The sequence below is a fragment of the Aethalodelphis obliquidens genome, unplaced genomic scaffold (assembly GCF_003676395.1).
Source record: "Aethalodelphis obliquidens isolate GAN/ISIS:26980383/991018 unplaced genomic scaffold, ASM367639v1 scaffold14, whole genome shotgun sequence".
Taxonomy (NCBI): domain Eukaryota; kingdom Metazoa; phylum Chordata; class Mammalia; order Artiodactyla; family Delphinidae; genus Aethalodelphis; species Aethalodelphis obliquidens.
In genome coordinates this window covers 29,348,758-29,367,423 of record NW_020837958.1, presented here as the reverse complement: position 1 = coordinate 29,367,423, position 18,666 = coordinate 29,348,758, and the positions used below count along the sequence as shown (strand labels likewise).

The 18,666-nt window shown below is 38.2% G+C and overlaps 1 protein-coding gene across 1 annotated transcript in view; it reads right to left on the bottom strand.

Moving 5' to 3' along the window:
• Positions 1–18,666, bottom strand: part of SOX6 (SRY-box transcription factor 6) — a 620,818-nt gene that overhangs the window by 92,996 nt on the left and 509,156 nt on the right. The window lies entirely within an intron of this gene.

The following is an 18,666-nucleotide window of genomic DNA, read 5'->3' as shown; positions in this document are numbered from 1 at the left end:
ATAGAAAGCTTCCTAGTTCATTAACCACAGAGAAAATAGCTCAAACTTTGCCATATTAGTAGGGGAGGAAAAACAGGTGGTTTGTATGTAATTTCCAGCATTACTAACATTCAGATGGACAAATAAAAAAAATTACAGACCTTTCAGCACATGTAATTAAATGAAAGCTTAATAAAGAATAACTTGCAAGAGCCAGATGTGCTTATGTCATGATTGTTGCTTTCTTTGGACCAATTTTTCTAATGTAACAAGCCTCTAAAGAAATTAAAGTTTCATAATTCTGTATGTGCAATGACTCAGTGGCAAGAAAAATTCACAAGTAAGAGTCAGTCAAACTGCTAGAACTTCGGGGGAAAGAAAGGACTATCTTGTTCCCTTTTTCCTTGTTTCCTTTTATATCTTTTTCCTTTAAAATCTATCCAGGTGTCTTCAAAGGGAGTGGGGCGCGGGGGTGGGGGGTGGATGCTGGGCCAGTGAAGAAAAGTCCTGCACTGAACGGAGGGGAAAAGTACTGGCTATATGGTGGCTGGTATCATGACCAATATGCCTTACTATTGAGTATTAAAGAGTCAGGAAATCTTCGAGAGACAAGAGTCCTTAGACATCATTTATGCCTTCATTTTACCTCATGATTCACAAGATCAGAAGAAAGTCAATTTGACTCAATCTTGAGTCCTTCAAGGAACTTCAATTAGTGAAGAAAAGCAGAAAAACAAATCTTTGGACACAAATCTATTTTTTAAAAGGCTGACTAAATTCAGAAATCCTTCAAAATAATTGAACAATATAGTTGCCTTGGAGAAACAGCGTAGCGTTCATTGCTCCCTCTGAAGTTTCGACAATCATCTATTTTACATCCCGTTCTAAAGGCTTGTACCTAAGAGAGGCAAGCTGCCTTAGAACTGTTGATTCCTTGGAATTCCTTGTGCCTTCTGGATACTGATATGTTAGAGGCAGGAAGAAGTAAAGCCACAGTCTGTAAAACTCACAGACCTGGGTAAACTGGACAGTAGAATATCAGATAAGATTTAGTAGAATGAGCCTTGAAATAGAAATCAGAAATTAGAGTCCAATGCAGAGATAGAAAGTGCTCATGAAAATAAAAATTTTCACATTCTGCCTAACAAAATATATTAGTTTAGATAGAAGTATAGAGCTTTTCAGACTGAAGACTTTAGATCTGACTTGGAGAAAAGAATGCCATTCATTGAATAGGCATAGGTTTACAGAACAATTTCACAAATAGCTCATCTTCTAAGCAAACATTAATTGAATATGTTCCATATGCCAGGCTCTGTATTAGGAGCTGAGGAGGATTCAAAGTCTTGGAACAAGCATATAGCTCTGGAGGAGATGGAAGATAAAGATCCTTAACAGTTGATTTGCACCTTTCCTGCAATGCTTATCCCTTTTTTTAACTTTGTGTTTAATTATGCACATGTCTTATCATGCTTGATAGACTGTAAGCTTACTGAAGTCATGATCAGCCTAATTATTATTATTATTATTTTTTTGTGGTACGCGGGCCCTTCACTGTTGTGGCCTCTCCCGTTGCGAAGCACAGGCTCCGGGTGCACAGGCTCAGCGGCCATGGCTCACGGGCCCAGCCACTCCGCGGCATGTGGGATCTTCCCGGACCGGGGCGCGAACCCGTGTCCCCTGCATCGGCAGGTGGACTCTCAACCACTGCGCCACCAGGGAAGCCCAACCTAATTATTTTTGAATGCCTAGCATCAACAATAGTGACTTGCAAATAAGAGATAACCAATCAATATTTTCTGAGTTAATGTGCTAAATATAAAATCCCTGGATGTTAGGGAGGAGAGATATTCTCTCTATAAATGAGGCAACAGCAGTGGTATACGATTATATTTATTGTAAATGTAATGAATAATTTCATGGTGCTGAGTTTTAAGAAATAAAAGGAAAATAAATTCAGTGCAAATTAAATTATACTGTTTTACAAGAAATTATTCTCTTGAAGTCATTTTTAGAATGTTGACTAGATAGCTCCTCAATAACTGCTAGCTTCACTAACCCATCTTACACTTTTCTAACACAAATTGTAGTATTAATTTTTCTTCTCAGCCTAGTTACTTATAAATTTAAAGTTTCCCTAAATGCTACTGCATCCTTTTCTGAAAGAATATAAAATACTAGTTATTCAAATAAATAGCTTTATAAGTTAGAAAACTCCTTTGCAAACTAATGGTTTAGGAAGGAAAAAGGTTAAACTCTGATTAACTATTACATAAGCATTTACAAAAGTCATTCCATGTAAGATTCTCAGAACACAGTTCATAGTCATAATGATGATAATAATATTAATTTCCAAACAACATTGAGGTTTAAAAAATCAACAATGCAGTAAAGCTTATAACAGGCTTAGCCAAAGTCCTTTAAACATTTATACTTTGGTGAAGACTGTTTTTGTAAGTATAGGTTCTTCCATTTCAATTTTGAAAAATGTTCAGTGGTTGTTTGGGATATTGAATTGTCTCTTTATCCAAAATATATAAAGACATGCAGAGCATACATGTAAAAATGAGCCTTGTTAAATATTTTTCAAAATTATAAAATCACTCATATTTTATAGGAGCACTTTAAGAAATGCTTTTACTATTTTATGGCTAAATAAACCCTACCTTTATTATTACTTCAGTTTTAATAAAGTAGCCAGCACTAAAATTTTGGTAAGCTGAACAATAACATACTTAGTACCTGGAATTGAAAGGGGCTTAACAGATCATTTAGTCTAGTCTGACCTCTTCATTACACTGATAAGCTGAGGTCTAGAGAACAGAAGTAGCACGCCCAAGATCGTATAGTTAGTACTGGAGCTAGAATAAGAATTCTCTAGCTCTCATTCCAGCATTATCATTTAAAGTAGAAATGGATATATGAACCAACCTTGGTACTTTTCAAGCACATTTCCAGTACAGATGAAATTTTCAATGGCAAATCTTTATTAAATGTGTACTATTAACTAAACACTGTGCTAAACAATGGAGGTGCAACAACAAGCAGCTCAGAAATAGTCCCTGCCTTAATGGAGGTATTAAATAAATGCTTAGGTAGTAACTATGAATTACAGTTAGAATAAGTGCTGAGAAAGAAAAATATAGAATGTCAGGTGGCTGTCTAACAAAGGTATTTAATGTAGCCTGAAGGACTACAAGGATCAGAATAGCTTCTCTAAGGAAGTAATGCTTCAACAACTATCCATGTGGAAAGGTTGATAAAGAACACTCCAAAAAGAAGACACATCAATTATTATGGCTCTGAGGCAGGAAAGAAGGTAACGTTTTTCGATGAACTTAGAAAAGGCCAACATGGTGCGACTGCTGAGTGAGCACAGAGCGGCATGAGAAGAGGCGAAAGAGGGGTAGGGTCTTATCAGGCCACATTAATAATTTCAGACTTTATCCCCAAAAGAGAAGTACCTAGAAAGAGCAATGAACTAGAACCAAGACACAAAGACTCTCTTCTATGCTTGATCACTAACTCATTGACCAATGTTTTTTTTTCCGTTGCGGAGCACAGGCTCCGGACGCGCAGGCTCAGCGGCCATGGCTCACGGGCCCAGCCGCTCCGCAGCATGTGGGATCCTCCCGGACTGGGGCACAAACCCGTGTCCCCTGCATCGGCAGGTGGACTCTCAACCACTGCGCCACCAGGGAAGCCCCTTATTGACCAATCTTTTAAGCACAGGATTAAGAAAGTCCTATGAAGATCTCACAAACCCACAAATACATATTACCTCTAGTAGTTTCTGGAGTTCTGTGTCCTAAGACTAGCCTTGGATCCTAGTGACACTTTAATAACTAAGTCTGCTTAGATTCAGCACAAAACAGTAGGTCCTACCAACCAAACTCAGCCTTGTGGTAAAATTCTTGAGTGTCTTTGAGTACACACGCTGGCCTATGGCCAAGACCTAAGAAATGTTTTGTGTCAGGGTCATTTTACAACACTATTGTATTTGGGAAGAAAGGCATGCTTTTCCCCCCCAAGGAGTCAAATTTACGTCAAATTATAATGGATGGTGTCACAGTGCATCTAATATTTCCTATAATGTGAAATACATATATATTCTTTTATACCTGCTTTCTGTGATAAAATCACATAAGATCTCCAAAGGAGAGCACCATAAAAAAAAGGTGAAAGGCCTTTTATCCTCATAATCACGATTTTCACATAATCACTCATCCAGTCATCACCCCCATGCATTCGTGTGTTAATTCAACAAACATATATTGAGCACCAGCTCAGTCAGGTACTGTGCTAGGTATTTTACTTTATTATTTTATTTCATCTTCAAAATAGTTATATATGATAGGAATTATTATCTATTTTAGAGTCAGTCTCACTTTAAAGCCCATGTGCTTTCTGCTTTTATATGTTAAAATAAGCTATACAATGAATCACAATGAAACGCATTTCCTATTCCTAACCACCAGACAAGAATCACTGTCCAAGAAGAGAGATTCTGATATTGCTGCTCTTCTGAGCTCTTTTGACATCTTCCAGATGTCTCACAGCTACTTTTTCTAAAATGGCATTTCACAATCCTCAAATGGAGAAAGAAGAGTTACGGGTACTACCAGCCACCTTGAAGGAGCAAGGGGCACAATTTTTAGCTAAACTCCCTGCTCCAACCAATCTTTGAGCCATAATAGAAGACGCCTGAAATACCCTAGTGACATGTTTATCAGACTGATAAAGTAAAGAGAACAATGCAGACTATGGGTAGAAATAGGAGAACTTGATAGAAAGAGAAATTGACAGGGGCTTTAAATTGGCACCAGTGTGCTCTAGTATATGGAAACCAAAGTAAAAAAGCAGGCACAACTTCACTTGCTGTATTCTTTTGGAGTAAATTCTCCTGTGTTTTGTCATTTCAATTAGAAAGGGCATTTTAAAGTGGCCTGTTGGAATCTGACCCAGAGAGAAAGAAAACAAAATTCTCCCTCAAATACAACTTGCCTATTGGTAGATAATGAAGAAAGGAAGAAAAGAGAAAAATGCTATTCTATAAAAACAGATTCAATAGGCACTAACTTGAAGATTTCAACTCTCACCTTTATATTTACCTGATTTGCTATGGTTCCAAGTAATATCTGAGAACCCCAGGCCTCTAGCCCAGGTTAACTCAGATGCTGTTGCTGTGTTTCCCTGACACTACCTCAGGGGCACAGTAAGGAAATGTTGGAGAAACAAGCGGGGTGGGTAAGGGGGCAACCTTAAGAAAATGTCATTATTTACTTGATTGATGCTGCCTAACACTAGGCCCCAAGCCTGGCTCAGTTCTCCAGGGATATCCTGGATTTTGTTACCCTCTCAAAACAATACTGATGACCATTCCTCTGCCTACCAAGCAAGGCACGCTATAAAGCTGGATAAGTTCAGCTGTGAGGCTGTGAGAAGGTGAAACGGAGACAGGGGTAATTAAGCAGCTTGATTCAGTGCTTGTTCAGCACAGGGAAGAAACTGGGTCAGTAACAAGTCACTACAGACTGAAGGAGGGGTGGGGGAGAGAGCTTAAAAATCATTTGAAGGCGATCACAAATACTTTTACTTCTCATAAACCTCCAATGTCAACAAAATGATCCAGGAAATATAGCTGTGGTTTTATGGAAGGAAAGAACTGAAGTTCTTGTTTTCAGCATAGAAGCTACTTGTTTAGCTATATCCCTAATATTTGATACCAAAGAAAATTGGCTGTGAGGATAGGAGGTGAGAGGAGGAATAGGGGAAGAACTACTACTCCCACTTGTCACATATTGGGTTAATTTCCAAGTTAATCTCCTTGCCCCTCCTGCATATTTTTCTATTGCCATATTTTCCTTTCCTATTAACCCCTCTTGTTTATCATAATTCTACTCATCTTTTGAGTCTCAACTCAAAAATCACCTTCTCCTTAAAGACTTACCTGACCACTGCCTCCTTTGTGTTCCCACTATATCTCATTCTCTATCTCTGTGTACTTTCACCAAATTATGAGTTCCTTAAGGGAAGAACTGAGTCTTATTTGCTTTTATGTCCCTAGCACCTAACTTAATGCCTGACAATTAATAGATGCTCTGTTAACATGGACCATTAAAACCCCTTCATTTACCTTGTCTCTGTCTTCTTAAAATTACTATAATTTCTGCCCACACCATTTTCTTAGTATACTTTTCCTCACATCCTCTCCAAAAAGAACCCCAGAGGTGGAGGTCAGTTCTCTTCATTTCTGTCTTTTTGGACCAATAAGCATGTGAATTCACCATGTAATGCATTGATTTTCTTGCAAAGAAACACCAGATAACACAATGTTAGCAGAAGGAAGAATTGTATACATGATCTAATCCAATCCTTTTGCTTTACAGATGAAGAAAACTAAAGCCTAGAAAAGGAAGTGATTTCCATAAGCACATCAACTTGTGAGCAGTGGGTAGAAAGAAATCTAGAACCCAAGGTTCCCTATTTTCCCCATTTGGTGTTCACAAGGACTCATTTCTCTTTGTGTTCTGTTCTCTTGGGGAACTAACTGCAAATAGAGTTTGTACTTTCTATCAGAGCTTTTAGTTTGGACTACATAAAAGGGATGTTTTTCCACCATTCCCCTAAGATTTAAAGAGAAATTCATCCTACATGTACTTAAAAAGTCATCACTGGGCACCCAAGAATGATTTATGTTGTAGAATTTTATTTTAATATTTGTCTTAAAATGTACACATTTTAAAATGCAACCATAGTAATAATAATAATTAACCATAGTTAATTATAATTACATTAAGGTTTCTACAGATGTTAAAATGAAAGTTTATGCAAAAATAAATAAAGGGACAAATTTGTCTCAGGTGAGAGCAGATCTATTTCACCCCCTTTGAGACTTCTGCCATTTGTCTTCCCACAAAAAACCAAGGGAAAAATGGGACAAGCATTGACTGTAAGCCACTGGAGAGCCAAGACCTGTTTAATTCATTTCATTATCCCCTGCAGCCGGCTTAAGAATGTCAAGTAAAGAAAAATGAATTCAAAAAAGAGTTTTCCTGGCTAGAGATCATCTTGCCTATTTTCCCAAGCACTGAGTAGCTTGCTCCTCTGACATAACTCATTGTGCTAATGGGACGGGGAATAGGGGGAATACGTTGGGTGTGGAGGAGAGGCGAAGCTGTGAAAAACAGAAAAAAGAATAGGAAAGAGGCTCAGGTCAAAGGTCCTACCCTTGAACAAAGAGAATATTTTTAAAAATCGGGAACCCATCAAATAACAGAGCACCCTGTCGTCTGCCATGAAAAAAAAAAAAATCGGAATTCATTCTCTGATTGCACCAATTATATTGGAATGCACTCAGAAGAGCATTTCCTTATGGAACATAGTTGCCCAGTGCAAATAACTAAAAATAAACAAATCCACCCCCAATAGTTTTAGCAAGAAAACTCAATCTCTTGCTGCTTCTTCCAAGTATCTTTTCTTTCAGGGTGCTAAAAAAATATGTAAATACATAATGCTTTATTTACAGAAATAAAAGTGCAGTCATTGAAACAACTGGTAATTTGGTTGTTGAAGTGAGATATTCGAAGAGGTGATAATGAGGGCAGTTGGAAACAGGCATTATGGGAATGATTCTTACTGTTTTCCTCTGTTTCCAAGAGCTGGGCAGGCAATGCTGAAGAGATCCAGCTCTCTGAATGTGCTCCAAGTGGTACAGCTTGCATTTGTAATGCTCCTTTAACTCTCTAGTCGCAAAGCCATAGCTCTAGTCGCAAAGCCACAGCTCATCAGAGAAGTCTTAAACAAATGCATCTTGACTGTACCGATAGGATATAAATACTTATCAATGAGTCCAGAAGTTGGATGTGAAATCCAAGCATTATTTCCCATAAACTAAGTCACAAGGAATTTTTCAGTGGGTATATATATTTGAGTGCATGTGCTGAGTTTAATAAAATACTTTCAGTAAATGAATATATGTTAGGTTCCCAATACTTAAAAGCATTGTTTCTTTGTAACTGAAAGGTGAACTTCAGTTCAAGCTCATTCAAAAACTATTTATTGAGTGGCTACTACTGGCCAGGTACTATGCAAGAAATATAGAGGAGGTCAGAAAAACTAAAAGAAGAGGATATTTGAATACAGACCCAAAAGAACTGAGGGAGCAAACCAGGTCATTATCTGGGGATAGCATCGCAGACAGAAGCAAAGGATAGGTGAAAAGTCCTAAGGCCAAGGGTGTGCTTGTGCTTAGAATGTTTGAGAAACAGCAAGGAGGCCAGTGTGGCTACAGCTGAGTGAGCTGGGCAAAGGGTAATAGGTCAGGTGTCAAAAAGATAGCAAGGGGGCCAGATCATGCAGATTTTGTGTACTATCAGACAGACTTTGGATTCCATTCTGAGTTTCTGGGTTTCTAGGAAACACCATTACAACAACATGGCAGACCTGGAAATCCCTCAGCAATACCCACAGGAGAATCTGGAGATATGCCAGGGCTGCCTTGCCTTGGCCCATGATGATTGCCAAGAAACCAGATGCTATTGCTTGAAAAATATTCTACAACTGCCCAGCTACTATGCCTTTCGATTTCCATCCATAAGGAAGCCTCCAGAAACAACACGGAATGAAGACAAATATGGGTAAGTATGCAATGAAAAAAGTTTTTAAATTGTTATAAATATATATTTGGGAAAAAAATGCATGAAAGTGTAATATTTTCTAAATGCTAATTTTTCCCTTTAATGAATGGACAGAACAAATTTTGCTGGTTGGAAATAAATGTGTTTATTATATGAAAATGTTTTTACTGTTTTTAAACTGTAAACTGTTTTAAACTGGCTTATAATTTCTCAGGAGACTTTGGAAGGTTGAACACTAGAATTATGCTAATGAACAAAATTTTATACCTACAATGAAATGTACAGATTTATTTTTTAAATCTCATATTTAATAATAACACGAGGGACTTCCCTGGTGGTCCAGTGGTAAAGAATCTGCCTTACAATGCAGGGGACGCAGCTTCGATCCCTGGTCAGGGAACTGAGATCCCACATGCCGCTGGGAAGCTAAGCCCACGTGCCATGACTACTGAGCTTGCACGCCTCAACTAGAAAGCCTGCGGGCCGCAAACTACAGAGCCCACATGCCCTGGAGCCTGCGTGCCACAACTAGGGAAGAGAAAACCCACACACCACAACTAAAGAGACGCCCATGCACCAAAACGAAGTGCCCATGTGCCGCAACTAAGTCCTGACGCAGCCACAAATAATAAATAAAATAAATTTAAAAATCTTAAAAAAAAAAATAACATGAAATGTGCATTTGTAATAAATATTGAGAGATAAGGATGTATTTTGTTTTTTATTTTATTTTATTTTTTTTTGCGGCACGCGGGCCTCTCTGCTGTGGCCTCTCCCGCCGCGGAGCACAGGCTCCGGACGCGCAGGCTCAGCGGCCATGGCGCACGGGCCCAGCCGTTCCGCGGCACGTGGGATCCTCCCAGATCGGGCACGAACCCGCGTCACCTGAATCGGCAGGCGGACTCCCAACAACTGCATCACCAGGGAAGCCCCAAGGATGTATTTTGAATTCACTTTTAAGTGATCCAGTAAACTCGGTAAGAAATAATGCAAACTATCCTATTCGTCCCTTACTCTTATATTTTCTTCTGTATTTTAAAATTCAAATAAATGTTTTACATTGTTTCATAGTCACCTCCACGAACTATCATTTTCAGCCTGCAAATTATTAGTATTGCCACTTGGAGAACTTCAGTGTATTTTGCAGTATTTAAATATGCCATCTGTATCCTACAGTAATACCTATGGCTAACTCTCTAATTAGCAGAAACGAATGATACCTTATACACAGCAGCCATAGTAAAAATCATTCAAATAGTTTGTAATAAACATATAATGAGCTTTAATGTCACTAGATATGATACTGACACCTATCTCAATAATCCACCTTGGAGAATCATTCTAGCAGATGAAGTGGGTAATGGTTAATATAAAGGACTGAAGAAGAAACTTAGAAAACTAAGGTTTATATGCTTAGTTTAGGAGAGGGAGGACAACACGGTGACTAAGTGTGCACACTCTTCAGTCACAACCTACTAATTATGTGATCTCGGGCAAGTTTTTTAATCTCTCAGTGCCTTAAATTTCCACATCTTTGAAATGGGAAAATAAGAGCACCTACTCCAAAAGATTTGTTGTATGGAATAAATAAATAAGTTAATGCACATAAAATACTTATAACAGGGGCTCACCATAAAGACTCAAAACCTGTAGGTTCTTAAATCCTTATCGGTATATTCTCTTTAACAGATGTCACTCCAAAGATCTTATTCAGAAAATACTTGGCATTTTTATTCAATTTAGCAAAAATGTATTAGGAATACAAAGATGAAGAAGATAGGCTGTCTTTCAGGTGCTCAGAGCAAGAATAGGAAGGAGAGAGGAAGAAAGACACAATATGATACATTTCAAATTACTACTGAAACACCATCACTGGGAACAATTAGTTTTTTCTTTTCTCCCAGATTTATTGAGATATAATTGGTAAATAAAGTTGTGTAACTTTAACGTGGACACGTGACAATTTAATATATGTATCTATTGTGAAATGATTACCACAATAAGGTTAGTTAACACATCCATAACAAATAGAGTTTTGACTGAGGAGAGTTAGGTAGGTTTTACTTAAAGTAAAGCCCAAAAAAGAGATCTTATGTTAGCTAAAAGTTTAAAAATAATCCTGTAAAATTATTTAACAACAACTACAAAAGTCCTGAGCAGAATGGACACCAATCCCTGCAACACAGGGAATGTTTAGACTATTAGAATTTCTGTTCTGCTTTTAGTAGTGTCTCCCCTCCCAGCCCATTCCTTTGGGCTAGTACCCAAAGACTGCTCCATAGAGCTAAAATGTTCACACTAAGGGCCAAATGTAGCTTTAAGGTTTATAAAATGTACCACTTCTCTGGAAAAAGGGAAACCACCCTTGGCTATTCATTTAGGGAACAGGAACTTTGCTTTGTTCTTGTTTTCATTGTCCATTGTTGGACAGAGAAAACCCCTTAAGCATTCAAAGTTCTAACTTAGGGGGGGATTTTCGAAATCTCAATATCTCCTCTAAGCCTACCGTAACACCTCTAGAAAACGCTCGTTACACGATGTAAAATCACAACTTTAGTTTGTTAAGAGGGCATAATTCCAAGCGGACCATGGAATATTTATGTCTCTCTGCAGCTCTTTGAAGGAATAATCTTATGTTTTTGTGCCTGTCGTGGGTCAGAGGTTCAAATCAGCACTTCTTTCTGTCACTTCTTATATGTTTTACTATAATTTACAGCTCAGCAAGAGGACTCATAAAACAAAAGTGTCTATTTTATTTCAGCAACTAATTCTAGTTAATCAAAGATTTCCAGCCAAACAACCCAGCATGAAACTCTGCATGGAAAATACGAGGAGAACAAAGCATTTTGTCAAATAACACATCTCATGATGTAAACACATATGTCTCTTAAAGGAAATTTTATCGTTTCCACATTATCGGCATACAAAAGGAGCATTCTTGTCGCAGACCTGGTGCGACTGTGGAGTCATCGTCATTGGAAACAAGAGCCTGATTAGGTTCCCACACAGATATGAATAGACTTTCCTTTCTTAGTGAAATAGCTGCTTTTATTCCTTTTTACAACAGACTGGTAATTGTCACCCTAAAAACACTGAATTGTACTAGGGCAACATTTGTTTCTGCTCTTTTTTCCCATCTTTTTAGAATCAGCCAATAACATTACTATCCCTTCTGGTTGGTCCTCTTCTGGAAAGTCTGAGTTAATCCACAGCTGTGTGAATGTGAAAAAGGGACACAGCAGGCTAAGTCTGTTGGGTCTCTTGTCTACTAATAAAGTGCACAGTCTGCAGGACAGATGTTAAGAAGATCTGTTAAATAAGTCAGTGGCAGAGATCCTGACCTCTGCCAAGGAACATTTTATTATTCCAGAAAGGGGCATAATTGCAAGGCATTAACAATTAGAAGAACCGTAGCTTTTCTTTATAGATTTTACTCCTTGCTTCATCATTTGGTTGAAATATAGTATCAAGGCCCATTCACTGAGAAGCAATGTGCTAAATATGACGGGGTTTAGTACAAACTGCAGATTACAAGATTTCCCCAAATCCCAGGGAAATGGTTGGACCTTGGCTTTGCTTCAATCTTAAACAGTTTTGTTTATTCCGCATGTATCATTACACTATTTGTACAGTTTCACTTGCCACAGGGTACCATTGCACTAAAGGGACTAGGAATCTTAACAAACGTAGTTTCCTAACTATTGAATCTAGTGTAATGGGAAATGTAAAGTAGAGATCAAATTAATAGAGGAATATCACATCATAAAGTTGTTCTCTATACTGCTTAGTCAGGAGGGAGGGCAGAGTCCCTAAAGCACATTTCAGGTGTGGCCACGGAGGATAACTGAACAAACACAACTGCCAGGGGGTGGAGCTAGGGGCACAGAACACCGAATTTCCAGAAAGTGGAATCAGAACCAAATCAGAAACATTACCCATGCCCAGTGGTATCTCAGAATTACCACTTTACCACTTATGGTTTGAATAAATTATGTCTACCACATGCATTGCAAATTCCCAAGTGTGGTGTAAAAGACACTTTGTGATCTGACCCCTCGCTTACCTTTCCAATCTCACCTCCTATTGCTCTTGTACACTCAGCCTGCGCCAGACCATTGGTTGTTTTCTGAGTGTGCTATGCTGTCTAGTGCTTCTACACCGATGGGCAGACTGTGCTCTTTGTCTGGAGTGCTTTTTATCTCCTCTGTATCTCTGCCACTCTGATTCCTTCTCCCATAAACCTAGAGAACTTCTACTCTCCTTTCGAGATTCATTTTAACATCACCTCATCCATGAAGATTGCCAATACTTCCCCAGGCAGAGCTTAACACTTTCTCCTCCCACAGCATTTTTATTTTGGAAACACATATACTTTAATAATTATCACATTGTTTACCAGACCGTGGGCCCTCTGAGGGCAGGGATCAAGTTCTATCCAGTTTAGTATCCCCCAAATAGAGAAGAGTACTTATTACACAGTAGGCACTTAATAAACACGTGGGGAATTAATGTATGAGTGAACGAATTAAACAATTAATCATTTTTCATGTTTATATAAATTTACACTCTGGCCTTGTCACTACTACCAGTACTGTTACAGGGGCTTATACTTTAATATGCCTTATTTTGTTTTTTTAAAGGAGAATCTTCATTAAGTTGGGACATTCAATTGTAAAACATATATCTCTACAGAACCTCATCCCTGCCCACCCCAACTTAGAATCAGCAGAAGCATGAGATATATCTTCCTCTTGGCCATACGTTTAAATTCAGTTTTTCATCCAAAATTTATTCACAAGAAGTCATAAAATTTAGTTCTTCACACTGTTCCCTCACAATTCTACACACCCTAACTCAGGCCACTTAACAAGCTGTGTAGCTTTGGTCAAGTCAATCTATCTCTCAGTCTCTTCAACTATAAAACCAAAAGATTCATATGATACTTGACAGTATGTGAAGCATCTTTCACAAGCATTTTCTTATTTATTTCTCACAACTGCTCTATGGGGATAGGTATCCCCATATCCATTTAATAGAATTTGGGTATAGAAAGATTAATTTGCTCAAGCTCATGGAGCTAATGGTAGAGTTAGGATCTCACCTAACTCTAGGGCTCTAAACGCCTTTCTGACTCTGAAAATCTATGCAGTTTGACAATCTCATTGTCTATTTGTGAAGGCTTTTCTTTCAATATTGTGTCACTCTTTCTTTTTTTTAATTAATTAATTTTATTTATTTATTTAGGCTGCGTTGGGTCTTCGCTGCTGTGTGTGGGCTTTCTCTACTTGCAGCAAGCAGGGGGCTACTCTTCATTGCGGTGTACAGACTTCTCATTGCAGTGGCTTCTCTTGTTGCGGAGCATGGGCTCTAGGTGCGTGGGCTTCAGTAGCTGTGGTGCGTGGGCTCAGTAGTTGTGGCTCGCGGGCTCTAGAGAGCAGGTTCAGTAGTTGTGGTGCACGGGCTTAGTTGCTCCACGGCATGTGGGATCTTCCCGGACCAGGGCTGGAACCCATGTTCCCTGCAGGTGGATCCTCAACCACTGCACCACCAGGGAAGTCCTGTGGCACTTTTTCTTGATTGGTGGCAAGTCCAGTTTAAAGTACCTTAATTGCTGCCTGATCATCACTTCTTGCTAAAGAGCCCTGCACTGGGCCTCATGCTTTTTTAACTTAGGTGAGGTCATCAGGCATAGGCATTAAGAGAAAAAGATTTCAAAGAACCTATACAAAACCAGCTTGGCCAACCAATAAATGAGTATACTTGAATGTACACGTACCAAATGGTCAGCCATACCTCGCCTGTTCTTATCACTTTGAAGTATTGCTCATTTAATTGCTTTCGTCCCTAGGCTATTACTATACTATAAGAGGACAGGAACTTGTTTAGCTTGCTTGCCTAACAGAGTACCTTAAGTACATAGTACGTGTTCTAAAAATATGTTGAATTAATGAAGTAATAAGAGAGATACAAGTATAAGGATGTGGAGAGAAATGGTGTTTATGTTACTTCATTTAATCCTCACAACATGGGAGGTTTCATTATCCCCATTTCATAGCTGAGGAGACTGAAGTTTAGAGGACATTAGCTCATGGTCACATAGTTCTTTTAACCGAAGAGGTCTTGTGGAACCGATTTCTTGAAACCTCAAGCCATTCACTATCGTATAGACAGAAAGCATGTCAGAGAACAAGCTAGCTACTAAATAAAGAGTGAGCATGTTGTTCGAATACACAGTGGCAAATCATCACCTGATGATATACGTCATTTTCCTGTTTCACAGTGAGGTATATCTATATTTGGTGTTAAGTGTTCATAATCAGTAAACGTGGCAGAGGTGGATCTAAAATCAGGAATAGTATGGTTGGATATAAATGAGTTATATATGACTATTTTGTTCTGCAACTAAGCAATGCCTCTTTATTAAAACCATTGATAAATGGATGGAAAAGTGGAGGACTTTCACCCAAATCAGTCACATCTAGGCCTCTACTTTCTCAACAAAGCTTCTCATTCTTGCTCTCACTCTCTCTGTTGTGCTATGTCTAAGCCAGTGATATAACTATGCATTTATTATTCAGGGACTGCCCCTTGGGCCCTGGAGCAAACACTTCCTAGGAGGTGAGGAAGGTGTTCTGAGCAGGTGAGCACTTCAGAGAGGAGTATCTTTTTCTACGTGGTCTAAGGAGCTCCTAAACTCTGGAGGGCAATCCCAGTACACTGAGGACTGGTTGGGGCACATGCTCCACTCCATTTAGTGACAGTGAGTGTTTCTCCTTCCTTTTTTTTTTTTTTTTTTTTAATTATTTGCTTTTTTATTTTTAAGCAGATCTAGCAATAATCCATTGAGAATGTGACGCTAAACCACTTTTCCTATAGAGTTTTTAAACTGGGCCTCTGAGAAGGAGTTTGATACAATTCAATGACTGAAGTAATACCTTTGTCCATTTGAGCATTAAATGGCCCGTTGAAATACAGCTTAGTTAGAGGGAATTTCAGAAAATAGTACTTTCTAATTTTTTTTTTTTTTTTAATTTCTCTCCCAGCTGACTAGAGCAGAGCTTGGAAAACGCAGCTCAATCGTTTTCCACAGCCTCTCAGGTCAGTCTCTCACCAGTGTTAATTAAATATAACCCCCTTAGAATACTAAAGGTTAAGTGAGAGCAACACAGCGTTCTTCTCCAATATATTACTGTGAACACAAATGGCCATAATCTGTTTATAAGAAGGCTTCTTTGAACACAGAGGTCTCACTAATGAAAAATTATAAGAGGAAAAGCAACATAATGTGACAACTGTTCATCACAAAATACATTTTAAACTACCCATTTCCACATCTTTTGTGCTTAAATAACACATATCATAAAGGAAATTGGTGTAATAGATGGTTTCAGCTCTGGGTAGCAAATGCAGACCAGTTTTCAGTGTGATAAAGTGAAACTGAAAAAGCCAGTGCATGATTCAGTCAATCTCTTAAAGTCTTCCTTCCCCTCAAGCCAGAGAACTTTTCCCCAGCAACTACAAGCATCAGTACATTTTCTCTTTTTTTAGCAGATGCTGTATCTTCAGTGGCACACCTTGACCAAACTTTCTAAAATTAGAAAACTGCTGAAATAATGGTTCTATACTAGCCGTTTTAAATTAGAAAAGTCTCTTTAAGCTACTGGGTTTATGGCTCTAAAAAGTTTCATATACTGTCCAGAGGTGTCTGTAAATTAAATCATTTAAAATAAAGCTCTTTAATGCTCTATAATTAGTCTTGTCTCTCTGAACATGGCTTTACTGTAAATGCTCCTTCCTGACTCTTCTATTGTCCCAAGATTGCGGAGAAGAAAGCAGCCAAGCGATAATTCAATATTATTGCCGCTTCGGTGCCCTAATCGCTTAAAGAGCAGCAAAGACTCTACGCTCTCTGCCCCACAGCTCCCGCAGCCTCCTGGCCCGAGGCAGGCTTCCCGACCCAGCAAAGTCCAGATGTCAGGAGGAATCCCCAGCTCCTGATGCAGCAGGCGCACCATTCCAGTGTGGTCGAGCATCTGCTTCATCTGCTGGCATGCAACCGGCCGGATGCGCTCAGACAGCAGCACAGGCTAGGCACGGGTAAGGACACACTCCCCAGCTACTCCAGGAGACTCATCAAAACTGAAATGTTAAGACAGGCCCAGAAACTCTCAAAAGAATAGAGCTCAGCATTCAGCAAAAACATTCTAAGCATTTTCCTCAAAAGGAAGCTACAGAATAAGACATATTTCATGATAATTCTTATATTGGTTAATTCTATTAGGCTTGAAGCTTCTTCTGGACAGTTAACTAGAAATTTGGAAAAATACATGAACTCTTTGAGATCCCAAGAATGTGATGCTGGCTTTGAATTTTTCCCCTTTATAGTTCAATTCGATTATTTTTAATTCACTTGAATATTATAATAAGAGGAGAATAAGTCATTCAGGAAAGCTTCTAAATGACTGTGCTTCCTACATACCTACATACAGCACAGTTTAAAGCAAAGAATCCTGATCAAGAAGTAAATTTTAAAATGCACTTAAACCACGCATTATGGCCCTGTTTTGTTTAATAGATAAGTAATCTGGTCCAACACTTCCATCTGAGCCTCATTTTCTTCTTCTAAAATATGGGGATAATATTAAATCATATTTATTATAAAGCCTAAATATAAATTGCTTATTAAACTTTAAAATACTATGCAATACGTATTATATACGTGTATGTATACGTATATATGTAGGTATACATATATACATATAATATTCATACTATTCTTAAATCTGTTTTGTTTAGTTTTGTTTTTAGAAAGAAAGGCAGGCTTCCTTTGTAATATCCAAGTCACACATCAAATACAGGTTCTCTGCCAAGAGTGATTCCACTCATCCTATGGGATCTCAACAAATAGCATCCTATAAAAACTAATAAACAGCTCCCATGTCCTCACCAAATTTCATATTTACTTCACTTGGAAATATAGATTTATACACTATTATAGTCAGAAATAATATTACTTTACCAAAAGCCAGAGTATATGGTGTGCTTAATACAATTGAGAAAATGAGCCTGAGGAGAACTGTGACTGTTCTAGCCAGAAGTGACTGACTAGAATAAAAGTCTTAGTTTTGAAGATCAAAGTGAAGCAAAGAACTCAGGATAAACAATCATATAGGTCTCAGTCTTTTTAAACCTGCACATACAGGTTCAGGTGGACAGGTAGATAGGTAGGTGGGATATTTCTGTTAAGACGAGTAAGATTTGCAATCCCAACTCTTTATTAAATATTTCTTTCCCTATTTTCCCTTTCCCCAGCTAGCATGTAAACTCCCTAGGACAAAGACTTTGTTTCACACAGGTTTTCTAAACCTCAGCACTACTGATAGCTGGGACTGGATACTTTTTGGTTGTGAGGGGCTAAACTGTGCATTGTAAGATATTCAACAGCATCCTTGACCTCTACCCACTAGATGCCAGTAGCATCTCCACCCCCACCCCAAGTCATAACAATCAAAACTGTCTCCAGACGCTGTCAACTGAACTCTGGTGGGCAACATTGCCTCCGGTTGAGGACTACTGGTCTAGAACAGTACCTGGCACGTTATAGCCACTAAATAAATACTTGTTAAATAACTGAATAAGTAAATTTATTGTTTCGATTTTCACACAAACTTTTTCAAATTTCCTAAGCATGATCATTTATAAGCTTCCTTTTTAAAAAAAGATTTTGATGCAACTCCAAGAGACAATAAATTTCATGACATTGTCACAGTCATTCAAAGCTAACAGGTATAATTTCAAGTAATAGGAATTTTAAAAGAAAAGATGTAATACTTCATTATTTGTTTAATTTAAATGAATAAGTGAATTAGAGTGAAAACCTGATAAATATCCCCCAAATGGATTTTCTAGATTAAAAGCAACTCTGTTCCAATCTGGCTTCAAATGAGCACTGTATGTTTGCACTTTGGAGGGTTTGAGATAGTTAACACATATACATTTTAAGCAATAAAATTTGTATCCATATCTATCTTTTTTTTTTTTTTTTTTT